Source organism: Myotis myotis, unplaced genomic scaffold (genome assembly GCF_014108235.1).
Source record: "Myotis myotis isolate mMyoMyo1 unplaced genomic scaffold, mMyoMyo1.p scaffold_m19_p_6, whole genome shotgun sequence".
NCBI lineage: Eukaryota > Metazoa > Chordata > Mammalia > Chiroptera > Vespertilionidae > Myotis > Myotis myotis.
Window position 1 is genome coordinate 38,972,098 of NW_023416368.1, and position 23,340 is coordinate 38,995,437.

The 23,340-nt window shown below is 48.3% G+C and overlaps 1 protein-coding gene and 1 long non-coding RNA gene across 13 annotated transcripts in view; one reads left to right on the forward strand and one right to left on the reverse strand.

Moving 5' to 3' along the window:
* Positions 1-23,340, reverse strand: part of COL23A1 (collagen type XXIII alpha 1 chain) — a 259,865-nt gene that overhangs the window by 127,621 nt on the left and 108,904 nt on the right. The window lies entirely within an intron of this gene.
* On the forward strand, positions 7,032-9,325 carry LOC118658277. The gene is made up of 2 exons (XR_004968269.1): positions 7,032-7,088; positions 8,918-9,325. It is a non-coding gene; the product is annotated as an uncharacterized LOC118658277 (long non-coding RNA).

Consider the following 23,340-nt stretch of genomic DNA (forward strand, 5'->3'; position numbering starts at 1 on the left):
CCTATCAAAATTCCAATGACCTTTCTTTTCCTACCAGAAACAACAAAGCCAATCCCAAATTCATAGGGAATTGCAAGGGGCCTGAATAGCCAAAACAATATTGAAAAAAGAAGACCAAGTTAAACAACTCACATTTCCCGATTTCAAAATTTACTACAAAGCTATAATAATCAAAACAATATGGTACTGTCATAAGAATAAACATATAGACCAATGAAATAGAATTAAGAGTCAGAAAAAAAAAAAACCCATACATCTATAGCTAATTAATTCTTGACAAGATGCGGGCGTGGGGGGAGTCTCCTCAACAAACGGTGGTAGGGAACTGGATATCCATATGCAAATAATGAAGTTGGACCCTTATCTCACACCACAGACAAGAAGTAAGTCTAAACAGATCCATGACCAAATATTAAAGCTAAGACCATACAATTCTGAGAAGAAAACATAGGGCTAAATCTTCATGACATTGGAGTTGACAATGGATTCTTAGCTATGACACCAAAAACACAAACAACAATAAAAGTTAAATAATTAGACCTCATTGAAATGAAAAACTTTTATGCACTAAAGGACATTATCAAGAAATGGTAGAAAATATTTTTTAAATTTTTATTAAAGTACAATACACATAAAAGTGCACATATCACAAATGGTATTTAAAGCTTTTAGCATTCTACCCTTTTATGAAAAAATTTTTTGGATTTTGTATTAGACTTAGTGATTATAATTTTAAATTACTGTCAATGTCTCTCATAGCTTTTAATGGGTTTAATTGATTTTGGAGCCTGCAGAATTCTTCCTATCTGGATCCTGATCTTGATTCCTTTCTTCTTTCATGGGTGTAGATGCTAGAGTAGCTTTCTCAGAAATAATAACACAGTGCCTGAGACACTGCATATCTGGAAATGTTTTTCCGTATCCATCCACAAATGACAACACAGCTGTGTATGGAATTCTTGAACATAACCCTTTCTACCCAAATTCTATGGGGACAGTCCCACATATCCTTGGAACTGTGGTGAAGTTTGAGGTTATTCTGCCTTAGGGAAGACCTAGGGTGGCAGTGCTGATGGTCTGGCTGGAGGGAGTGAGTCTGGAGGGGAGGGTGGCCAGGGAGAAGCTGTTGCCTGGACCAGGATAATGTAGTGTGGTTAGAAAGGGATGATGGGTAGAGGTATATTGGAGGTAGAATTAACCATAATAATACCCATTTTTAAAACTCTCACTTAACCCTCACAACTGGTGGTAGTATCATTCCCATTTTACAGATAAGGAAACTGAGGTTCAGAGAAATTAAATAACTTGCCCAAAGTCACATAGCTAAGTAGGTGAATAATGGGCTCTGGAGTGGGAATGCTGAGGGTGACCCTGGTATGTGGATGGGGTGGGGCCAATTACTGACATGGGAGTGCAGGCGGGGAGGGGCTGATGGAGAGAGAAGACTGCCAACATCCAGGCCCAGCACAGGCGGCCCCACAACCCAAGGTCTGGCCTCATCTCCTTCATCTCCCTTCCCTCCTGGAGGGGGGTCCTTCCCATGAGAGTGGGAGTCTTCAGACATAAGGGACTTCATGTGGTTAAGCACCAGCATAGGGCCTGCCGACAAAGTGTGTTTGTTGATGAATCCCGACCCAACAGAAACATTCCAACACAGTATCAGCAGTGTTTGGTCTTGGAAATGAGGCTTGTGCTTACTAGCACTGGGGCAAGGCAGAACCATTCCTCCCTGATGGACAGCTCTCTGGACACACATACACATGCATGAACACAAACACACATGTACAGCATAAGAATCCAGACAGAAGCACACCAACATGTCCACAAAACACTCACAGACACACGTGCACACACGGACAACTAACTTCAGAGGCGTGACCCTGGGGACCGTTGCCTTCAGATCAAAGCCAAAAAGCTGTCTTCCTTGCTGTGTATACCTTTCAGTTTTTGCAACTATTTTTACAGGTAAAGAATCTATCCTCTCTTCGGTAGCAGAACTGTGCTTCTAATCACTGCCCACGGCGGGAAATCAGGCCTGAGGCATTCTGGATTCTCCGTCGGAGCGAAAACCACAGCACTGCCTCTCCGGCCTGTCCACATTCCCCCAGTGAGATATCATTATACAGCAGAAAACCACGGGGTCTGTATCAGCGGGAAACCCAACCCCCGAAGATAAAGGGACATTTGAAAGAATGCCCAGTAACACCAACATCTGATTAGATGGTTTTTATAGGTGGTTATGCGCCTGCCCCCTTGCTGCGCCCCTTCATCCAGGCCAAGGAGACTGGGTTCATTAACAGAACAGATGTGGCCTGTCTCTACCATCAGGATAAAGATCACAAAATACCCGCAGAAACAAGGACATTCTGAACTGGGGCTGCAGCAATAACACTGACTTGGGCCCAAAGAAAATTGCATTTTTTCCTTCCAGTTCAATTAACAAACATTTATTCAGGGCCTGTTATTTATTCGGCTTCATGTTTCAGTCCTGGGCTTCTCTGTCAAGGCCTTCCCCTAATCGGGGTCAGCCCCGATGAAGCCGCCTTAGGAAGTCAGTTCTGTGCAGGGGACCCAGTGTCTGGAGGGCCCAGTATGCTTTGCTCACCGGGGTAAAACCCTAGCTCTGCAGCTTAGTAGCTGTGGGACCGTGGCTAAGTTACTTAACCTCCCCGTATCTTGGTTTCATAATCTGTAAACTGTGGGCAATGCCAGCAAGTCCCTCAGGATTGTGATGCCTGAACGAGATAGTATACACCAAGAACGAGACTTTCATGCACGCAGTAAGCAGTAACGGTTGGCTATTATTCTTATTACTGACATAATGACAATTAGTATCAACTTAGCTCAGTCCTCTTGCCTGGGCTCCAGCCTCAGTTTCCTTGCCCTGTCATACTTAGACTTAAAGTTCCTCCATGGATTAAGCCCTTATTTAATTTTAGCCCTCCTGGCCAGACCTGATTCTGTTGCCCTGTAACAAGAAACTGGAACCAGCCACGGTGCGTCCATCTTAACCAAGTCTGGATGCCCGACCCAACGTGAGTGCTGCCCAGTCCGGTCTGCTGCCCTCAGGGAGAGCCTCCTCCTGGGTACCAGACAGCTAGCCAGCCCTTCAGCTCCACAGGGAGCCATGCTGCCCAGTCTCACTTCATGCCCCACCCAAGCACTTTGGGGGTAGCAGGATGGAGACAAGTGGGTGAGAGAGAAAGGATGTGAAAAGAAGCCTCAGGCACACATATCATACTTTGTTTTGGGGTCTGTTGGTGGCCTCGTCCTAGATCCTTGGTCAGGGATAGTAAACCACATTGCCTCAGTGTACAGGGCTGCAGAGATCCAGGTATTGTACAAAGACTATATCATGTGATTACAGATTTAATGTCTACCTCCCCCACCCCCAAATGTATGCCTCAGGACAGCAGGGAACCTGCCTGTCTTAGTCACAACTTGGTGCTTGGAGTGTTGTCAGACCCATAGTAGGTACTCAAGAAACACTTATAGGACGACTGATCATACACCATCGCCCCCATACTGCCTGCTCCCTGCCCCCTCCCACCCAGGCCTGGCCACTCGTTTTTAAGGCAAGTGGCATTGCCCACTGTGTCCAACTTGGCAGTGGCCACACCAAGGGCCACTGTCCCAGGACGAAGGGAGAACAGCAGAGCCAGGCCAGCTCCCGACCCTTCAGTGCCAGGACTGCAGTCACTGACCATGACTAAATATTTACTGAAAATCTGTTCTGTGCCGGGCACTGTTACCCTGAATTATCTCATGTATCTGCAGAACCCACTGAGGTAGGTATTAGCATCATCCCATGCCATAGATGAAGGAGGCTGGCACCAGGAGATATGCAATGGCCCAGGTTACAGGCTTTCAGTGGCGGAGCTGAATTTGAACCCAGATGGCAGGGTCCAGACTCGGTTCCCCTCTCTGGTGCTCTGCTGCCCCCCATGCATGGGGCCAACCCCAAGTGCTGGAGTGTGGCAGCCTTTCCCCCTTACCGGCTTGCATCCTCAGGGAAGGCTGAGTAAAAAATTCTATTGTCAGCAAGGCCGAGTGTCCACTCCAGCCCATCACTTAGGGCAGTGGTTCTCAACCTGTGGGTCACGACCCCTTTGGCGGTCGAACGACCCTTTCACAGGGGTCGCCTAAGACCATCCTGCATATCAGATATTTACATTACGGTTCATAACAGTAGCAACATTACAGTTATGAAGTAGCAACGAAAATAATTTTATGGTTGGGTCACAACATGAGGAACTGTATTTAAAGGGCCAGAAGGCTGAGAACCACTGACTTAGGACCTGAGAGAAACCATGCTCTGCTCCTCAGCTTCCCTCTAGAAACAGAGGCCACAGCAGCACTTCTGTGGGGCTGCTGCACAGATTAAGCGGGCGGCACGGGGCTCATACAGAATAGGTCCTACTTCCTGCCTCCCTGTCGTGAGATGCTACTTCCCTTTTGGCGACAACACAAGGGGAATGTGGGCTGTGGCTCTTGAAAGGGCAAAGAATGTCCCAAATAATGGGACACACTGAGCTCTGAACCCCGGCGTTGGGTGGTCATCACGCCCCCCCTCCCCCGCCCCCCGGGGAAAGAGCTGACCTCATGGGGGCCTTTCTTGTTTTCATTTTATCTGTAGAACATGAAACAGAGTTCCATTCCCAGGGAAACCCCCCATGGAAGCAGCAATAAAAACAGAACGCCCCCTCCCCAGAAGGGGGTCACAGAACCTCAGCCCCAGGACAGGGCAACTGGAATTCTTTGTTTACTGGGAAGCTTGAAATGCTCTCTGCTCTCTTGTTCCCATGTTCTCTTAAGAAACAGATTAGGCTGGGAAAGAAGGGTCTGGAAGTGTTAAGAATTCCCACAGAACAACCCAAGCCATTTTTGAAGTGAATTATCAACAGCAACAGCCATGATCTCACTTTTGAAGATACAGGTTGACCTAATGAGTATGTTCCATAAGAAAAATATTTTTCTACAGGAGAAAAGGCGTGTGAGAGTCGGCCCGCGGACTCTCCCAGAAGTGCCTGGCTTTCCTAGAAGACTCTGTCCTTACTTGCTGTGTGACCTTTTCTTTTTAACACTTTTAAAATTACAGTTTACATTCAATATTACTTTGCGTTAGTTTCAGGTATACAGCATAGTGGTTAGACAACCGTTTACATTACAAAGTGTTCTCCCTAATATTGCTGTGTGACCTTGCTTGGGTCACTGAGCCTCTCTGAGCTTCACTTCCCTCATCTATAACATGGGGAATTAATACCTGTGTTGGAAGCTGAATTTGATGGTGGATTATGGTCTCAGGACAAGACAACCTCTCCCATCAAGTCAAATCCTTTTGCACAGGTACCCACCTGCTGTCATTTGTTAATGGGATCTAAGACTCACTGCATTAGGGGACAGACAGCAGGCGAGTCTGAGGCAGAGAGGGCACTGGGGAGAGAGCACGCGGATGGGACAGGGGCCAGGTGACAATTCCTCCTCCCCTCCAGGACTCAGTCTCTCCTTTTTTTTTTTTTTTAAAGAACTTTAAATATTATTTTTCAATTAAAGTTTACATTCAATGTTATTTTGCATTAGTTTCAGGTGTAGAACATAGTGGCTAGACAATCATATACTATACAGAGTCCCTCCTGCCACCAATATTTCCAATACCCGCCTGGCACCATGTCAGTTATTACAATATCACTGACTATACTCCCTTGCTGTAGTTTACATCCCATGACTATTTTGTAACTATCAATTTGTACTTCTTAATCCCTTTACCATTGTCACCCAGCCTTCCAACCCCCCTCTCACCTGGTAACTATCAGTCTGGTCTCTGTGTCTATGACTTGGTCTCAATTCTGTTTGTTCATTTCTTTTGTTCTTTTAATTCCACATATGCATGAGATCATATGGTACTTGTCTTTCCCCGACGGACTTATTTCCTTTAGCTTAATACCCTCTAGGTCTATCTATGCCAGCCGTGGGCAAACTACGGCCTGCGGGCCGGATCCGGCCCGTTTGAAATGAATAAAACTAAAAAAAAAAAAAAAAAAGACCGTACCCTTTTATGTAATGATGTTTACTTTGAATTTATATTCGTTCACACAAACACTCCATCCATGCTTTTGTTCCAGCCCTCCGGTCCAGTTTAAGAACCCATTGTGGCCCTCGAGTCAAAAAGTTTGCCCACCCCTGATCTATGCTGTCACAAATGGCAAGATTTCACTCTTTTTTATGGCCAGGTAATATTCCATTATATATTTGTACCACAGATTTTTTTATCCACTCATGTATTGCTAGGCATTTGGGTTGCTTCCATATCTTGCCTATTGTAAATAATGCTGCAATGAACCTAGGGGTGCATATATTATTTCAAATTAGTATTTTGAGTTTCTTTGGATATATACTCAGAAGTGGAATTGCTGGATCATAGGCAGTTGCATTTTTAATTTTTTGAAGACTCTCCATACTGTTTCCCATAGTAGCTGCACCCATCTGCATTCTCATCAACAGTGCATAACGGTTCCCTTTTCTCCACATCCTCACCAACAATTGTTTCTAGATTTATTATTGATAGTCATTCTTGCCGGAAGCCAGTCCACCCTTGCTGCTTGACACAGTCGCTGCAGGGAAGAAACGTCTGCACAGCTTATGTTTCAAGGGACCTGGGGTATATGGCATACTGTTCTTAATATGTTTGCTCCCCTTCTTGGCGCTATGTGTTTTAACCAAGGTCACCTCTCTGAGAAAGGTTGTTTCCCCAGGTAGGGATTTTCCCCTGAAGTTAGGGAGGGAATAAAAACCCTTAACTAAGTGCCAGGCGGGTAGTTAATCACTTTAACTATGAACAATCACGCGTAAGCTACATAATCTTTACTCCCTGGAATGGAGATAAGAAACGCCCTAACCTTTGGAATAGAAATTGATAGGATTAAAATCAACTGGTATAAATACAGATGTAACAAGACAATAAAACACAGAACTTGGCTATGATGATCATCTGAACGCTGCCTCCGTGTCATTCCTTCTTCGCCTACTCCGTTCACACCTTTGGGAAGCCCTGGACCTGCTGGGGTTGGACCCCAACACATTCTGACTAGGTATATCTCATTGTGATTTTAATTTCCATTTCTCTGATGATTAGTGACACTGAGCATCTTTTCATATGTCTACTGTCTGTCTGTATGTCCTCTTTGGAGAAGTGTTTATTCAGGTCTTCTGTTCATTTTTAAATTGGATTGTTTTTTGCTTTAGTGTTGAGTTGTATAAATTCTTTATATATTTTGGATATTAAACCCTTATCAGATGTATCATTGGTAAATATGCTCTCCCATTCAGTAGGTTGTCTTTTGTTTTGTTGGTTTCCTTTGCTGTGCAAAACCTTTTTTGTTTGATGTAGTCCCTTTGTTTATATATATATTTTTTTGCTTCCCTTGCCTGAGAATATATATGTCAGGAAAAAATATTGCTAAGAGAAATGTCAGAGGTTTTACAGCCTATGTTTTCTTCTTGGAGTTTTATGGTTTTGAGTCTTACATTTAAGTCTTTAATCCATTTAAGTTTATTCTTGCATATGTTGTAAGAAAATGGTCTAATTACATTTTTTGCATGTATCTGTCCAGTTTTCCTAGCGACATTTATTGAACAAATTGTCTTTATCCCACTGTATGTTCTCTTTCATCAAATATTAACTGAGCATATAGTTATGGGTCTATTTCTGGACTCTTTTTTTTCTGTTCCATTGATCTATGGTCTGTTTTTATGCCAGTACCATGCTGTTTTGATTACTATAGCCTTGTAGAATAGTTTGATATGATATCTCCAACTTTGTTCTTTTTTCTTTTAAAATTACTGTGGCTATTTGGTTTTTGTGTGTGTTTTTCATATCAATTTTTGGATTATTTGTTCTAGTTCTGTGAAATATGTCATTGGTAGGTTGACAGGAATTGCATTGAATCTATAGATTGCTTTGGGTAGTATGGACATTTTAATGATGCTAATTCTTCCTATCCATGAGCATAGTATATACTTACATTTATTTTTATCTTCTGAAATTTCTCTCTCTCTCTCTCTCTCTCTCTCTCTCTCTCTCTCTCTCTCTCTCTCCCCTCACCTGAGGATGTGTTTATTGATTTTAGAGAGAGAGAGAGGGAGGGAGAGAGAAACATTAAACGGTTGCCTCCCATACATGCCCCAACTGGCAACCAAACCTGCAACCTAGGTATATGCCCTGACTAGGAATCGAACCCAAAACCTTTTTGGTGCATGGAATGATGCTCCAACCAACTGAGCCAGCAGGCCAGGGCTTGAATTTGTTTCTTCAGTATCGTATAGTTTTCCAAGTACAAGTCTTTTATCTCCTTGGTTAAATTTATTCCTAGATAGTTTTAAAAATTATTTTAATGCAATTGTAAATGGGGCTGTTTTCCTAGTTTCCCTATCTGATAGTTCACTATTGGTATGTAAAAACGCAACTGATTTCTGAATATTTATTTTGTATCCTGCTACTTTAGTGAATTCCTTTATTAGTGCTAGTAGCTTTTAGGTGGACTCTTTAGGGTTCTCCATATACAGTATATCATCTGCAAACAATGACAGCTTTCTTTCTTTCTCTTTCTATTTGAGGACATAGACTTAATCTCAGGACCCTCCACGCGCCCCAGTTCTGAGACTGTGTAAAAAGTTGGCTAATCCTGGTGCTACATCTCCAAACATGATTTAGAAGCACATAGCATTTATTTATTTATTTTTATTTTTTTAATTTTTATTAGAAGCACATAGCATTCAAATAACATGTGGGCTCCGTATGCTCCGTTGGGGGAAAGTCCCAGCTCTGTGCCGGGAAAATGCTGTCTAAAGGAAATCACCCGGCACCTTCCAGGTGCAAAGGTTGCCCACGTTCTCACTGGAATCCTGACTCTTCCCACAGGAGCTGCATTTGTCCCAAAGCCACTCCAACGGGCGTTTCTGCTGAAAATGAGACAAAAGCCAGGTTTGACCAGAACAGAGGTTCTGAGCAGCAGAAAGCAAAAATCAAGTCGGAGAAGACCTTCGGTTCTGGGGACTGAGGAACAGAAGGGCCAGCAGGGAGTGGTCCCATGGATGACTCACATAGAGGCATGCCCAAACACAGCCTAAGTGCCACAGCTCCCGGGAGGCAGGTACGGGGGGCAGGTGGGGGGACCTGTCAGCCCCCACCCCTCCACCCCTCCTGAATCCATCTTCTCCCCCCACGCCCATGGTTACAGAAGATGCTAGGAAGAGGAACATTCTGTATTCCTGTGTCATGCTTTGTCCTTCAGCAATAGAGTTGGAATAAATTACAAGAGAAGCATTACCTGAATATGTTACCATAATCGCATGAAACAGCATTTGTAGTATTCATAATTAAATTGTGATTATATGTAAATGCAACCTGAACACATGTATGAAGCCTGGGCACATTCCTTCTCCTCATCTGATCCTCAGACCTACAAGGTGGTCCTGGAGATGCATTTATCGTCCTGGTACCATGAGGAAACTGAGGTTCAGGTAAGGCTGCTGCAGGGAGGGGACCTGGCACCGTGTCCCACCATGTGCTCACCGTGAGTGTCTGAACTGCGGAAACTGAGGTGGGGGAGGTATGTAACTGTGGCCCCGCACTCTCCTGAGGTGCAGGTAACCCAGGAAGGCTGAGGACTAAGGTGGAAAAAGCTCATTTCATAGATGAGGACACTGGTGCTTGGCAGAGTTAAGTGACTTTCTCAATGTCACATGACAATGAAATCCCCAAGGCTCCCTGCCTTCTCTCCTCTAGAACTTTCTCCAAGGGCTGAGTTGGAGGAAGTCCATGCTCACTCCCTGTCCCCAGGCAGTGGGAAGTGACTAAGTCAAGCTGCCTCACCTGCAGGCAGGCACACATTCATTCATGCATCATCCATTCACTCCTCCGCTCACAGCGACTGCCCCTGGGTTAGGTGTGAGGCAGCTCTACAATCCTCCCCAGGACAAAGGCTAGGAAAACGCCTCCTGAAGCTGCCTCACTGCACGGGGCACAGGATGCCCTGTGAATCTAAAATCGCCTACCCGCTCGGGGCACTGGGGTGCGCGCTCAGTGGACACACACGAACAGCGAGACCTCAGGGAAAATCCTTGTATCCAGGTCCCAGTGTGCCCCTGCTATGTGCTGCCCTGGGAAAGACAGTAAAATATGCACTCCAAAGGGAGAGAGAACATGCAATGCTCTACCCTGGGGCTGAACGAAGAAGGGCAGTGCTAGGCCAGCACAAGACCACAGCGCCTTGGAGCTCGAGTATCTGGGCGGCTGTAGCCACCTGCTCTACAGGTCAGGATGAAGGGTTCTTGACTCTTCCTTATAAAAGTAACAGCTCCGCAACGAAACACGAAACGCGCAGTCCCGGCCATGGCTCAGGCTCTGGCCCTGCCGGCTGGGCCACCCTAGCAGGATGCTTAGCCCCTGAGGTCTGACAACCCCAATGACTTAATCTCTCTCCCTGACTCCCCCCGGGCCATCTGGGGATTCAGTGAGATCACAGGTGTAAAAGGGCACAGTGGGGAGTTCAGTAAACGAGGTAGGGCCCTCCTCTCTGGCTAGAAGACCACAGAGGGTCCTGGCCCGAAGCCCCTTCTCAGGAGGCAGCGTCAGGGTGGAAGGGGCAGGGCTGGGGTCCAGGAGGGAGGGTTGCTACTCTCTCCCCACTTGCTACTTTCTGCCCTGGCTCAGCTTATTCCTTCTGATCACCAATTTCCTCCTCTGCAGAGGGGGGATACAGAGGAAGACCTGGCACGAAGATGAAGAAAACCAGAAGAGGAAAGTGGGGAGGAAGCTACCTGTAAAGTCTAAAGCAGGGGTCCTCAAACTTTTTAAACAGGGGGCCAGTTCACTGTCCCTCAGACCGTTGGAGGGCCGGACTATAGTTTAAAAAAAAACACCATGAACAAATTCCTATGCACACTGCACATATCTTATTTTGAAGTAAAAAAACAAAACGGGAACAAATACAATATTTGTATTTGCATGTGGCCCGCGGGCCGTAGTTTGAGGACCCCTGGTCTAAAGCACTGTGTGAAGAGCTGCTGTCTCCCAGTCTCTTCCCTTGCCTCAGTTTCCTCCTCTGCACAGGGCTGTTTTGAGATGGGTGAAAATCAAATGAGATGACAGTTGTGGAAACAGCTGGCATGCGTCTGGCCTGCAGTGGGTGACCCATTAATGTCGAGTCTGGGTCAGCAGGCAGCCTGGGAGGGGCTGGATGAAACGCTGAATTCCAGGGGGGCCATCGGCCCTTTCAGAGCACACTGGAGCCCACCGCCAGCACCTGCCTCCAATTGCAGTTCCCTCTGGTTCAGGCTTATTTGGAAAGATGCTTCGCTATCAGCCAATCAGGAAAGCATGCTAGGTTTGTGTCCCAAAATCATAGTGGCACAGTGGCCACAGGGGATGGTGGGGGCAGAAAGCCAGCCCCCCAGAACTTCCCACTCCTCTAAACACGCCACCCCAGTAGGCCCCCACATCAGGGTCTGGAGTTCTGCTCCCAGGAGGGAACCCCCTCCTCTATTCTCTCCACAGCACGGAGGTGCAGCCAGGGGCTCACAGTCCTCTCCCTTCCCTCGATGCCATTGCAGAACTCCTGGTTTAGCATGATCAGGAATGGCAGCAGACACAGTAAGAATCAGTTGTTTAAAAAAATTTCTTTTTTAATCTTCATCTGGGTATATTTTTCCCATTGATTTTCAGAGAAAGTAGAAGGGAGGGGTGGGGAGAGAGAAAAAATCCATGTGAGAGACACATCGACTGGTTGCCTCAAGCACGTGCCCCAATAGGGGGGTGGGGAGCGAACCTGCAATGCAAGAATGTGCCCTTGACCCAGAATCAAACCCGAGACCCGCTGGTGTGTGGGCCAACACTCCAACCACTGCGAACACCAGCCAGGGCAAGAATTCGTTGGTTTTTTTGTTTGTTTGTTTTTTAAAAATATATATATTTTATTGATTTTTTACAGAGAAAAAGGGAGAGGGATAAAGAGTTAGAAACATCGATGAGAGAGATCGATCAGCTGCCTCCTGCACGCCCCCCACTGGGGATGTGCCCGCAACCAAGGTACATGCCCTTGACCGGAATCGAACCTGGGACCTTTCAGTCCGCAGGCCGATGCTCTATCCACTGAGCCAAACCGGTCAGGGCAAGAATTCGTTGTTTTTAAATAAATAGTGTCTTAATAAACAAAGATCTATTCGAATATTATCCATCCTTTGAAAACTGGAAAGGAGAAAGTTCCACCCACAAGTCCATCAACCCACCAGAACTGCTCGGACTTTTGTGAGTTCCTTTCTAGTCTGGGAGCTCTCACCTGAGCTCGTGCCTTTCTGAGTCCTGCGTTCCCCACCTCATCATCCAGGGACTCACCTCTCCCACACTGCCCCTCATCTTCATAAATACCATTTCTCACAGATGCCCATGAGGCAGGCCGGGACACGGGGTTCTCGTGTGTGCCCCCATGTACACTCGACTGCTGCACACAGGCCCTGCTGATGTCTGCTGTCACACTCAGTGCTGAGGTCAGGGCATCGGTCCTGGTCTTCCTCGGAGGCATCCCTTTAGGGACTGTCAGAGTGGTAGAAGCCATATACCCCCCCCCCCCCCCCTGCAGTGCGGGACTCTGCAGCTTCCCTACCAGACGGGTTCGGGATCAGCCAGTTAAAAGCAAACTGTCAGCCCTGGCCAGTATGGCTCAGTTGGTTGGGCGTTTTCTGTGCACTGAAAGGTTTGCTGGTTTGATTCTTGGTCAGGGCACATGCCTGGGTTTTCGGCTTGATCCCCGGTGTGGTGAGTGAGAAGAATGGATGTTCTTCTCTCACACCGATATTTTTCTTTCTCTCTCTCCCTTCTTCTCTCTCTAAAAATCAATAAAAACTAAAAAAAAAAAAAAAAAATACAACAAACTGTCAGACAAGCCAGGGGATAGGAGCAAATATTTGCAAGACATATCTGATAAAGGACTGCTATCCAAAATGTACAAAGAACTCTTTAAACTCAACAATAAGAAAACAAACAATCCAATGAAAAGATGGGCCAAAGGCTGGAACAGATACCTCGTAAGAAGGTCCACAGATGGGAAATAAGCACATGAAAAGATTTTCCACATCAAATGTCATCAGGGAAATGCAAATTAAATCAACGAGACAGCACTACACACCTATTAGAATGGTCAAAATCCAGAACGCTGACAACACCGAATGCTGGAGAGGATGTGAACAACAGGAACTCTCATTTATAGCTGATGAAAATGCAAGATGGTACTTTGGAAGACAGTTTGGAAATTTCTTACAAAATTAAACATAGTCTTACCATACAATCCAGCAATTACACTCCTTGGTATTTACACAGAGGAGCTGAAATCCTACATCCACACAAAAACCTGCACATGGACGTTATAGCAGCTTTACTCCTAATTGCCAAAACCTGGAAGCAACCAGATGTCCTTCAGTCGGTGAATGGATACACAAAGTGGGGTATAGACAATGGAATGTCATCCAGGGCTGAAAAGAAATGAGCTATTAAGATCCAGAGACAGAGAAGCATCAAACAGACCCTCAAACTTCAGAGGGAAAGCAGGGGCGGGTGGGGGAGGGACAAGAGATCAACCAAAGGACTTGTATGCATATAAGCATAACCAATGGACACAAACACTAGGGGGGTGAGGGCACGTACTGGGGGTGGGGGTGGCCGGGGAGAGGTCAATGGGGCGGGGGGAGGAGACATATGTAACACTTTAAACAATGAAGAATTAAAAAAAAAGAAATGAGCTATTAAGCTATGAAAAGACATGGAGAAAACTTAAATGCATATTACTAAGTGAAAGAAGCCAATCTGAAAAAGGCTACGTACTGTATGATTCCAAGTATGTGACATTCTGGAAAAGGCAAAACTATGGAGACAGTAAAAGTGGTTGCTAGGGGTTAGGGGAGAGGGAGGGATGAACAGGCAGAGTATCTTGGAGTATCTTTAGGGCAGCATACTATATTGGTGGCTATACCTCATATGTTTGGCCCAACACATAGGCTACAAGAGTGAGTCTGAAGGTAAACTATGGACTGTGGGTGATAATGATACGTCAATGGAGGTTCATCCATTATAACAAATATACCACTTGGTGGGGGATGTTGATTTTGTTAGGAACCTAAAACTGCTTCTTAACAAATCTATTAAACACACACACACACACACACACACACACACGCACACACCCGGCCCCCAAAACAAACAAACAAAAAACAGACAGTTCCTGGAGGATTTCTTTTCCTTCCTGGGCCATAAACTGTGATTCGGTGGCACCTGCAGGGTCCTGGGGGGTAAGCTGTCTCTGGGCTTTGTGGGCAGAACCACAGCACCAGCCGGCCCAGTGCCCGGGGAGGTGAGGCCTCTGGACAAGCCCTGCTCCCTTCCACAGATCCTCAGCCAAGTCCACAGGTGCCCACCTGAGCTGTCTCAGTCCAGCGCCAGGCCACCTCTGTGCAGGGTGGGAGGTGAACCACAGCCCTGAGATGCCAGAGGGAGGCCGCCCACCTGCATCAGCCGGTGATGACCTGAATCCTGCCTGCTCCCATGTCCCCAAGGGGCAGCCCAGGAACCCTGGAGCAGCCTGACTCTCAGTCCAGACTCTATCAGCTACCTACCAGCTGTGTCACTGATTTCATTCAGGAGACCCACTCCTCTGGCCTCCTGTCCTGTATTGGAACTTCAGGGAGGAAACTTTGCCCGTCGGAAAAGATGAGGACCTGTGCTCACGTTGTCCCACGGGGATGGGAGGGGTTATTGCAAAACCTGATGAGAAGGCACAACAAGCTCCTCAATGAGCAAGGCTGACCTGGCATTAGGCAATAGGGAGTGGTGGGAACTGTGGCGGAAGGAGAGCTCAAGTCCTGCTAGAGGGGGCCCTAGGCCCTGCTCCAGCCAGTCTCAGCCACGTCCAGATAATGGCCCAGCATTGCCAGAGCTGCCTATTTTACACAAAAGCCAGAAACTCAGATTTCTATGCAAATTTTACCCAAATTAAAAAAACAACCTGAATTATGAGTGAGCCAAAGAATATGTCTGTGTGTCAGGCAAAGGGTGAGCCAGAAGGTAATCATGATGCCAATGGCTATTGTTCCTGAATATCAAACATGGTATGTCTGTCCATCAGTAACACAGACTTGTATTTTCTCATTTTATCAGCAGCACAAGCATGCCAAATAGGTATTATTATCCCCATTTTATAAATATGAAAACTAATATTCAGTGAGATTAAGTAACTGGCCTAAGGTTCAACAGACATAAAATAGCAGACCTGAGTTTTAAATTTAGGTCAGTCAAGCAAAAACTTCCTGCTTCTGCTGCCTTTCCTTCTTCTTCTTCTTCTTCTTCTTTTTTTTTAATATACTTTATTGATTTTTCACAGAGAGGAAGGGAGAGGAATAGAGAGTTAGAAACATCGATGAGAGAGAAACATCGATCAGCTGCCTCCTGCACACCCCCTACTGGGGATGTGCCCGCAACCAAGGTACATGCCCTTGACTGGAATCGAACCTGGGACCCTTCAGTCCGCAGGCCAACGCTCTATCCGCTGAGCCAAACCAGTTAGGGCTGCCTTTCCTTCTTATCAGATATGGAACAACCTGCGTGTCTATCAGCAGATGAAGGGGTAAAGAAATTATGGTGCATCTATAGCTAACAATGGAATATTATTCAGCCATAGAAAGAAAATTCTGTTGTTTATGACAACATGGATGGACCATGAGGGCATTATGCTAAGTGAAATAAGTCAGAGAAAGACAAATACCATATGATCTCACTTACATGCAGAATCTAAACACACACACACACACACACACACACACACACACACACAACTGAGCTCATATTTACAAGAAAGAGATTGATGGTCCAGAGGGAGTTGGGGGGCTGAGAAAAATGGGTGAAGGTGGTCAAAAGGTAAAAAATTCCAGTAATAAAATAAATAAATTCTGGGGGTATAATGTATATAGCATGGTGACTATAGTGAACAGTACTCTATTTTGTATTTTAAAGTTGCTAAGAGAATAGATCTGGAAAGTTCTCACACAAGAAAAATAAATTTTGTAACTATGTGTGGTGACAGATGTTAACTAGGCTTATTAGTGGTGATCAAGTCTCAGTATATACAAATATCAAAGCATGATGTTGTACACCTGAGCCCAATATAATGGTCTGTCAATCACATCTCAGTTAAAACCCCACACGCACCCTGAGCATTAACCATGTGCCAAGGTCATGCAGGCAGACCCTTCTCCTTCCTGCCCCTTTATCTGGCTTGGCTTTGACCACAAGTTTTGGGAAGAAACTGTCTGCCATCTACGCCCTCGCTGGACCCTCCAAGCAGCAGTGGAAATGATGCCTGTGGAGAGCAGTCGGGACAGGATTTGACCGCCATGGCCCACGTCCCCCCACCAGCTGGGCACAGTGTCCTCACTCTCTCAGGCTCTTGAGCAGACACAGGCAGGCCAGGCCCTGCCAGGCCCCACCAATGGCAAGTCGCCCTCGGGGCTCTGCCCTGCAGCCCAGCCTTTCCAGAAATGCAGCAGGCATTTTGACCCATCACAAGCCTGTTTCTATTCTCAGTGGCCTCAGATCTCAGAAAGCAGAGGAGTAAGAGGAACCAGAAGTCCCGGCATAGCGTCGCCCGAGGCCACCAAGCTTCTGCGTCCGGCTCCTGAGGCATTTCCTGGAGCGAGGCCTCCGGCTTCCCAAACCGACTTCTGTCCAGGCCCGAAGGTGCTCGGGCAGCTTGAGGCTGGCACCCCTGCCAGACCTGAGGGACCCCTGGGCCAGAGCTTTTGCTTTTCTAACTGAAGAGAGAAGAATGTCAGGAGAAGCCACCCTGTTCCACAAAACATTCCAGATACTTTTCCTGTTGAAAACCTCAACCAGCGGGACGCCGTAGGGCCAGGACACGACCAGCCCCACAAGCCTCCATGCTCCTTATTGTTTTTCCAAAACATAAAGCGATTAAGCCTAATTACATGGAGTCAAAATATAAAAGTTGAACACAACTTTCAGTAGTTGCTGGACAGAAACCATAAACACCGAGTTTCTCCTGGGAGGACAAGCGGCTCCGGGTTTACACGGAGGCCTCAGCACCCTGGCCCCTGGAGGCTGGCGGAACCCGCGCTCGCCAAGCTCGGTGTGAGGCCATGGCCCCAGCGCCCTGGCAGTGACAGGGCAGGGGCAGCCTCCGGGAAGCTGCTTTCCATTCCTCGGAACTCGGTGCGAAGAGGACGAATGAATGCTGTGGACTGACAGTCCGGCCTGGCCTGGCCAATGGCGTCTGGTGGCCTGTAGTCTCTCTTAGCACCAAGGGCTTTAGCCCCCGAACCAGGGCAGCAGACATTTCTCCTGCCCTTGTGATGTCAGCATCAGACTGGGCAGGGGATGGACGTCAGACTGGGCAGCAGAAGGGATGTCTCCTGCTCCTCCAGGGCACTGCCACTCCCTTGGCCTGTGGCTATTTCAGAGCTTCATTTTGTTCCAGAACCAGGCTCAGCATCCGGATTTTAACCCCTCAGCTGCTGGAATGAGGGCTTGGAAGCAGAGGTTGTGAGCCCCTCAGTCTCAGAAGCTCCATCGGGGCTTGAGGGGCCTGCCCCGGCATCTTTATCACCACCCAGCCACTTCCCTTCCTACACCCAGGGGTCCCCAGGGCCAGCATACAGATGGGGTGGCCCCGCAGTGAGCTGAGGCCCCACTGCACTGTCCCTCACTGGACTGGCGTCTTCTCACCGCGCTTGGCAGAGATGCCCAAGTGTGCTCTCTGAGTGGGAAGGGCAGGCAGGTATGCAGAAACGTGAGCCTGTGCTGGGTGCCTGCATTTCAGTGGCTGTAACCTGCACCCAGCCTTGGGAGGTGGGTGTCACCCCCATTCCACAGGTGGGGGTGTGTGAGCCCCTGGAGGTGCAATGATGCCCCACCAGGCAACGAAGGGCAGAGCTGGGGCTGACCAGGCCTGCCTGCCTCAAGCCCAGGGCTCCTGCCACCACCCCACCCCAAAGTGAAATGCCTTCCTTCTCCCTTCCTCTGGGGTAAGTTGTTCTGCTCCCTGATCATCTGAGCCTCCTGGCAATCCAGGCCCGGGGGGCATCCGTGCTGAGAATGCCCTGGTTCCATCTTCTTGGTGGGGCCAAGTGGCCTCTTGCTTAGACAGTGCAAAGCTCCCACACTGTCTCCTGCAGCCCATTTCCACACAGATGCCAGAGGGAGCCTTCTGAGTATATGGCCCTGACCATGCTCCTGCCTCCCTGCTCCTCCCTCTGGGGCTTCCCCATGGCTCCTCCCGGGTGCGGTCCAAGTGGCTCAGCCTCTAAGAGGCTCTTGCAGGGCCCGGTGGCTCTATTGGAGCGTAACAGCGGTGGGATTCAGACGGTCTGATTTCAGAGCTTCTGGCCTTTCCTGAAAGGCAGTGCTTCCCTTCTAGACTGCAGCGTCCCGCTTAGCAGGCCACATCCGCTCCTGTGCCCACAGCCGGTGGCTCACGCAGGGCACCCAGCAATGACCTGAGCTGGGGCTGCTGGCGGACCCCATGTTTCCCAGGAGCCTCTGCCATCCGGGGAGGGGGAGGCACCAATCCAGAGCAGCTCACTTGACTCCAAACAAGCGCCGGATACAGGCGCTGCTTGCCCAGCGGGATAAGCAATAATCTTTTCGTCTATTCCTGGCTCCTGGAGATTTGCCTCTCTCTGGGGAAATTACTTTGGGGTCATAGTGAAATTTCTGTGACAGCTAATAAAGTAACCTTTCTGTTTCTGGAACCAGATCCTGGAGCCCTGCAGCCCTGGGGGACGTGTGTACTGTATTTTTTCTCTTCCCTTTTAATCACCAGATGAAGTGGGAAGGGGTGAGCAGGGTGAGGGCAAGAACTCCCAGCTGAGTTACCTCCTGGACCATTTGCAGACATGGAGCCTGGGGAACAGTGTGTCTCTACTGGGGCCTGCAGTGACCTTCAACTGCATGTGTCGTGTGTGTGTTGGGGTTGGGGGGGGGGGTGATTCAGAGTGGGCTGATGGTGGCGCTGCCAGGTAATCTGTGGGCAGGTATCTTAGCTCTCACTCAGTTTCCTCCTCTGTATAACGGCACTAATAGGACTCATCTCCCAGACTTCCCTGGCAGCGCCTGAATTTCTGATTAGGAAAGGCCCAGGGGAGGGAGGCGCCTGGGTTCAGGGTGGGGAGGTGGGAGCTGCATAGAAGGGCACTGTTTGTACTCAGATTGCATGTTTGGGGGTGGTTCTGGGGAAGACACCTCCGGCTCCCACAGCTTCCTGGTCCTGTGAGGAGGAATGAATCAGATCGTGTTCGAGAATCGCCGAGCACAATGCTTGCCACCTAGTTAGTACAGAATATGCTGACTGCCATTTTTTGTTGTTCTTTTTGTTAATAATAGGATATGACCCAGCCCTGGATGAGTTCACAGAACACGGGGAGGCAGCCATGCAACAGGCCATTATACTAAACAGCATCGCGACGGGCCAGGCCTTATGGGAGGACACAGAGGGCCTGTTCAGTTCTGCTGGGCCACCCGGGGCCACCTTCACAGAGCCGGTGGCATTCTCACTGAGCCTCACAGGATGCACCTGGGCTCAGGCGGGCCTCAGGCAGAGGTCAGCGTGGATGAAAGGGAGAGTGCGTGACAAGTGTCGTTAGATACAAGTTCCAGGCCTCAGAACAAAGGCACCAGGATGCTGGCTGAGCTGCTGCTCCTCTTATGGTGTCATCGTGTGGCCTCTGGTGACCCAGCTAAGCTGTCCTTGCTGAGCAAAGGGGTGGGAACCAAAGATGAATGAGGCTCATTCCACAGTCCACCTGTTTAGAGCACAGAACTAACAGCTAACATCTACTGGGCACTTACCTATGAAGAAACTGTGCCAAGCTCCTGGCAGGCTCAACTCACATTCCTTGAGGGGTGACACCCCCATTTTGCAAAGGAAGAGACTGAGGGTCAGAGCCTCGCCTCTTCGTGAACCCTTGTTTCCCTCCCCAATGTCACAATGTTCTTAAGTGGTAGAGGGGGCACTTGAGCCCAGGAGCCTGTCACCACGTACAATGTTGTTACTTCCCTGCCTTCCACCTCAGCGGAGCATAACCTTGCTCTTTCATCTCATTCCTGGAGGGAGGTGGGGGTGGTGACTGATCAGAATCACCTCTGGCTCTTTTATGATCCACCAGGGATTGCAGGTGAGGAGCTGAGCACAGAGCCCGGGGGCACCAGGAACTGTCCTGCTTCTATGGCATCCTGGGCTCAGCATGAGCCCCGCACTTAATCATTCCTAGTGGTAAATGGACATGTGGTGGGGAGGGGTGGGGGTGGGACTCCTGGACCCTGCCTCAGTGTCCCTGTTGGGACTGTAGCTGAGCCCCAACGGCATCATCTGCTTAGCATGACCTGTGACCTATCTTCTGCTGCCCTGCCCAGGAGTGAATCCAGCCTCTGAACCTACAGCCCTGGTCTTGTTCTGAGTTCCAAAGGACCAGGCCCTGAAGGTGCCCACTGTCCCCCCTGAGTCCCCTCAGCCATGGCTCCATGCTCCACCATCCCTTAACTGGCCCCTCTGAGGGCAGCCCTATGTCTCCATCAACCCCAGTACCAGCTCCCATTTTCATCAGCCAAGAGGCAGAAGTCAAGAAAGTGACCCAGTGTTGGGGGCAGTGGGAGACTGGATCCAGGGCCCTGACCAGCAAGTGGCCCCAGGGGGAGGTGGGATGGTGGGGTGGGTCTTAGCTGAGCTCATCGCTGGGGGGCCTGGTCTAAGTGCCCACTGTGGACTCAGAGGTCCCCGATGGCTGCAGTGAATAAACCCAAGTCTGAAGTTAACCGAAGGCTGCTGGTCAGGCCTCAAAAATCTCAGCCGACGTGTTGTAATCTCCTGGGGGAGGACCAGGGCCAGAGACAAGCAGAGGCACAGTGTGGCAGCTGCTCCGCCCTGAGACCTTCTGCTCTGGTCCGCACCAAAGAACTGGGCCTTAAGTGTGAAGAATGCGAACAGTACCTAGAAAACCTAACAGGCAAGCCCACTTGCTAAAACAGTACAGCTTTAAAAATCACCTCGGCTCTGACCTCTTCCTCAAGTTACTGCTAAAAAGGTACTTGGGTTTCATGGGCAGGAATGCATGAGTGCCAAACACCTGGAGGAACCAAAGGGTAAGAGCCATTGTTTTGTTTATTTAATTTACGATCTGAAAATATTTGGGGAAGAAAAGTATGCATAAATGAGCTCTCCAGTCCGATCTGGGGCCTGTTACATGAGCTGTTTTACCTGTAGGTACTCGGTTCATCATGTGTGTCTGATCTGTGTTTATGGATACCGGCTCTGTGCAGACTACAGAGTAGGCAACATACAGCTAATATGCTGGTTCCTTACCCACAAACCTCTTGAAATTCCTTCTGTGTCCGTATTTGTAAATATCTTATGTAAAACAGATGGACTTATAAAACATGTGCACTGGAATCTGGTTTTATTATATTTATTTATTTATTTATCTTTAATTTTTAATCCCCACCCCAGGGTATGTTTATTGATTTGAGAGAGAGAGGAAGGGAGAGAGAGAGAGAGAGAGACAGAGAGAGAAACAGCGATCAGTTGCCTCCCATACTCACCCCACAACCTGGGTATGTGCCCTGACTGGGAATGGAACCCACAACCTTTTTGATGTACAGGGACAAAGCTCCAACAACTGGTTTTATTTTTTTAACATATGCTATAAAATGCTTCAGAAAAATGATCTGTGCATTTGAAAATGGGGAAAAAAAAGATTTCTTGGTGCACCGACGAAACAGCGAGAGTCAAGAACATGGGAAATGCTGGCACTGGGAGCATCTACTTGGAATGCTTCTCAGGTCCAAACAAGTTGCCTGGAGTGACGGCTCTCACCCTTTACCTGCACGTCTGATCACCTGGGGAGACTTTACAAGTTCTGATGGTCAGGCCTCAACCTTTCCCAATGATACTAAAAGCTCTGGGTCAGACCCAGGCATCACAGTTTCCCAACACCCGCCACTCCCCGCCCCCGAAAGGTTTCACGTGTGCACCTGGGGCTGGAACCCTCTGCACGTCCAGGCTGCACCCCGAGCAGCTAAAGCACAACCAGCCGCAGTGCATCTCTGCCAGTCCCAGTGGTTCCCACGTGCAGCCAGGGCTGGGAACCCCTCCCGTGGGGATTTGGGAACAATCCTAAGGGACCTGACTGCTGAGCCGGCCTCACTTGACGGGAACCTAAGACAGGCCAGGGGCTTCAGCACCATCATCTCTATCCAGATTCAAGTCTGGCTCCCAGCTCACCACCATCTTCTCTGACACTTGTGTGACTTGAAGCCAGTTTGGGAAGTGCTCCTTAGCTTCTGTCCCCTGTACTCTGGGTACACCCAACCCTCCTCTCCATCCCCTAGGGTTCCAGCTTGAGTCTGGTGGTCCCTGGACTTCTCCCTCTGCTCAGCCTCCCCACTCTCCCTCTCCTTTCCAGTTACCCCCATCCTACAGCTGGAGGAATCTTCTTAATGGCAGATCTAATTACATCGACCTCAAAGCATCCTGCAGATGTGGAGACACCGGCAGCCTCATACACTGCTGGTGGGAATGCAAAATGGCATAGTGGCTGTGGAAGTCAGCGTGGCAGCTTCCTAAAGAGTGACACACGCATTCACCACACAACGCAGCGATTCCACGCCTACACTCGCCCCCAGGGAGAAAGAAAAACACGTCCACACAGACTTGGACGCAAATGCTCAGAGAAGCTATATTCATAGATCACCAAACTGGAAATACCCCAAATGTTCACCACCTGGCCAGTATATATATTGGACATATATACATACATACATACATACATACATAATATAATCTAGTGCAGTGGTTCTCAACCTTCTGGCCCTTTAAATACAGTTCCTCATGTTGTGACCCAACCATAAAATTATTTTCGTTGCTACTTTATAACTATAATGTTGCTACTGTTATGAATGGTAATGTAAATATCTGATATGCAGGATGGTCTTAGGCGACCCCTGTGAAAGGGTCGTTCGACCGCCAAAGGGGTCGCGACCCACAGGTTGAGAACCGCTGATCTAGTGGGTAAAGTCAACAGAATACTACTACACACAACAACATGCATGGACCTTGGGAACAGGATGCTGAGGGAAAGAAGCCAGACACACAAGACCATATACTGTATGATTCCTTTGTTTAAAATTTCTAGAAAAGACAAATCTGTAGAGACAGAAAGCAGGTCAGTGGTTGCTTGGGGGTGGGGCTAGAAATGGGAACTGACTGGAAATGATTACAAGGGAATCTTGGG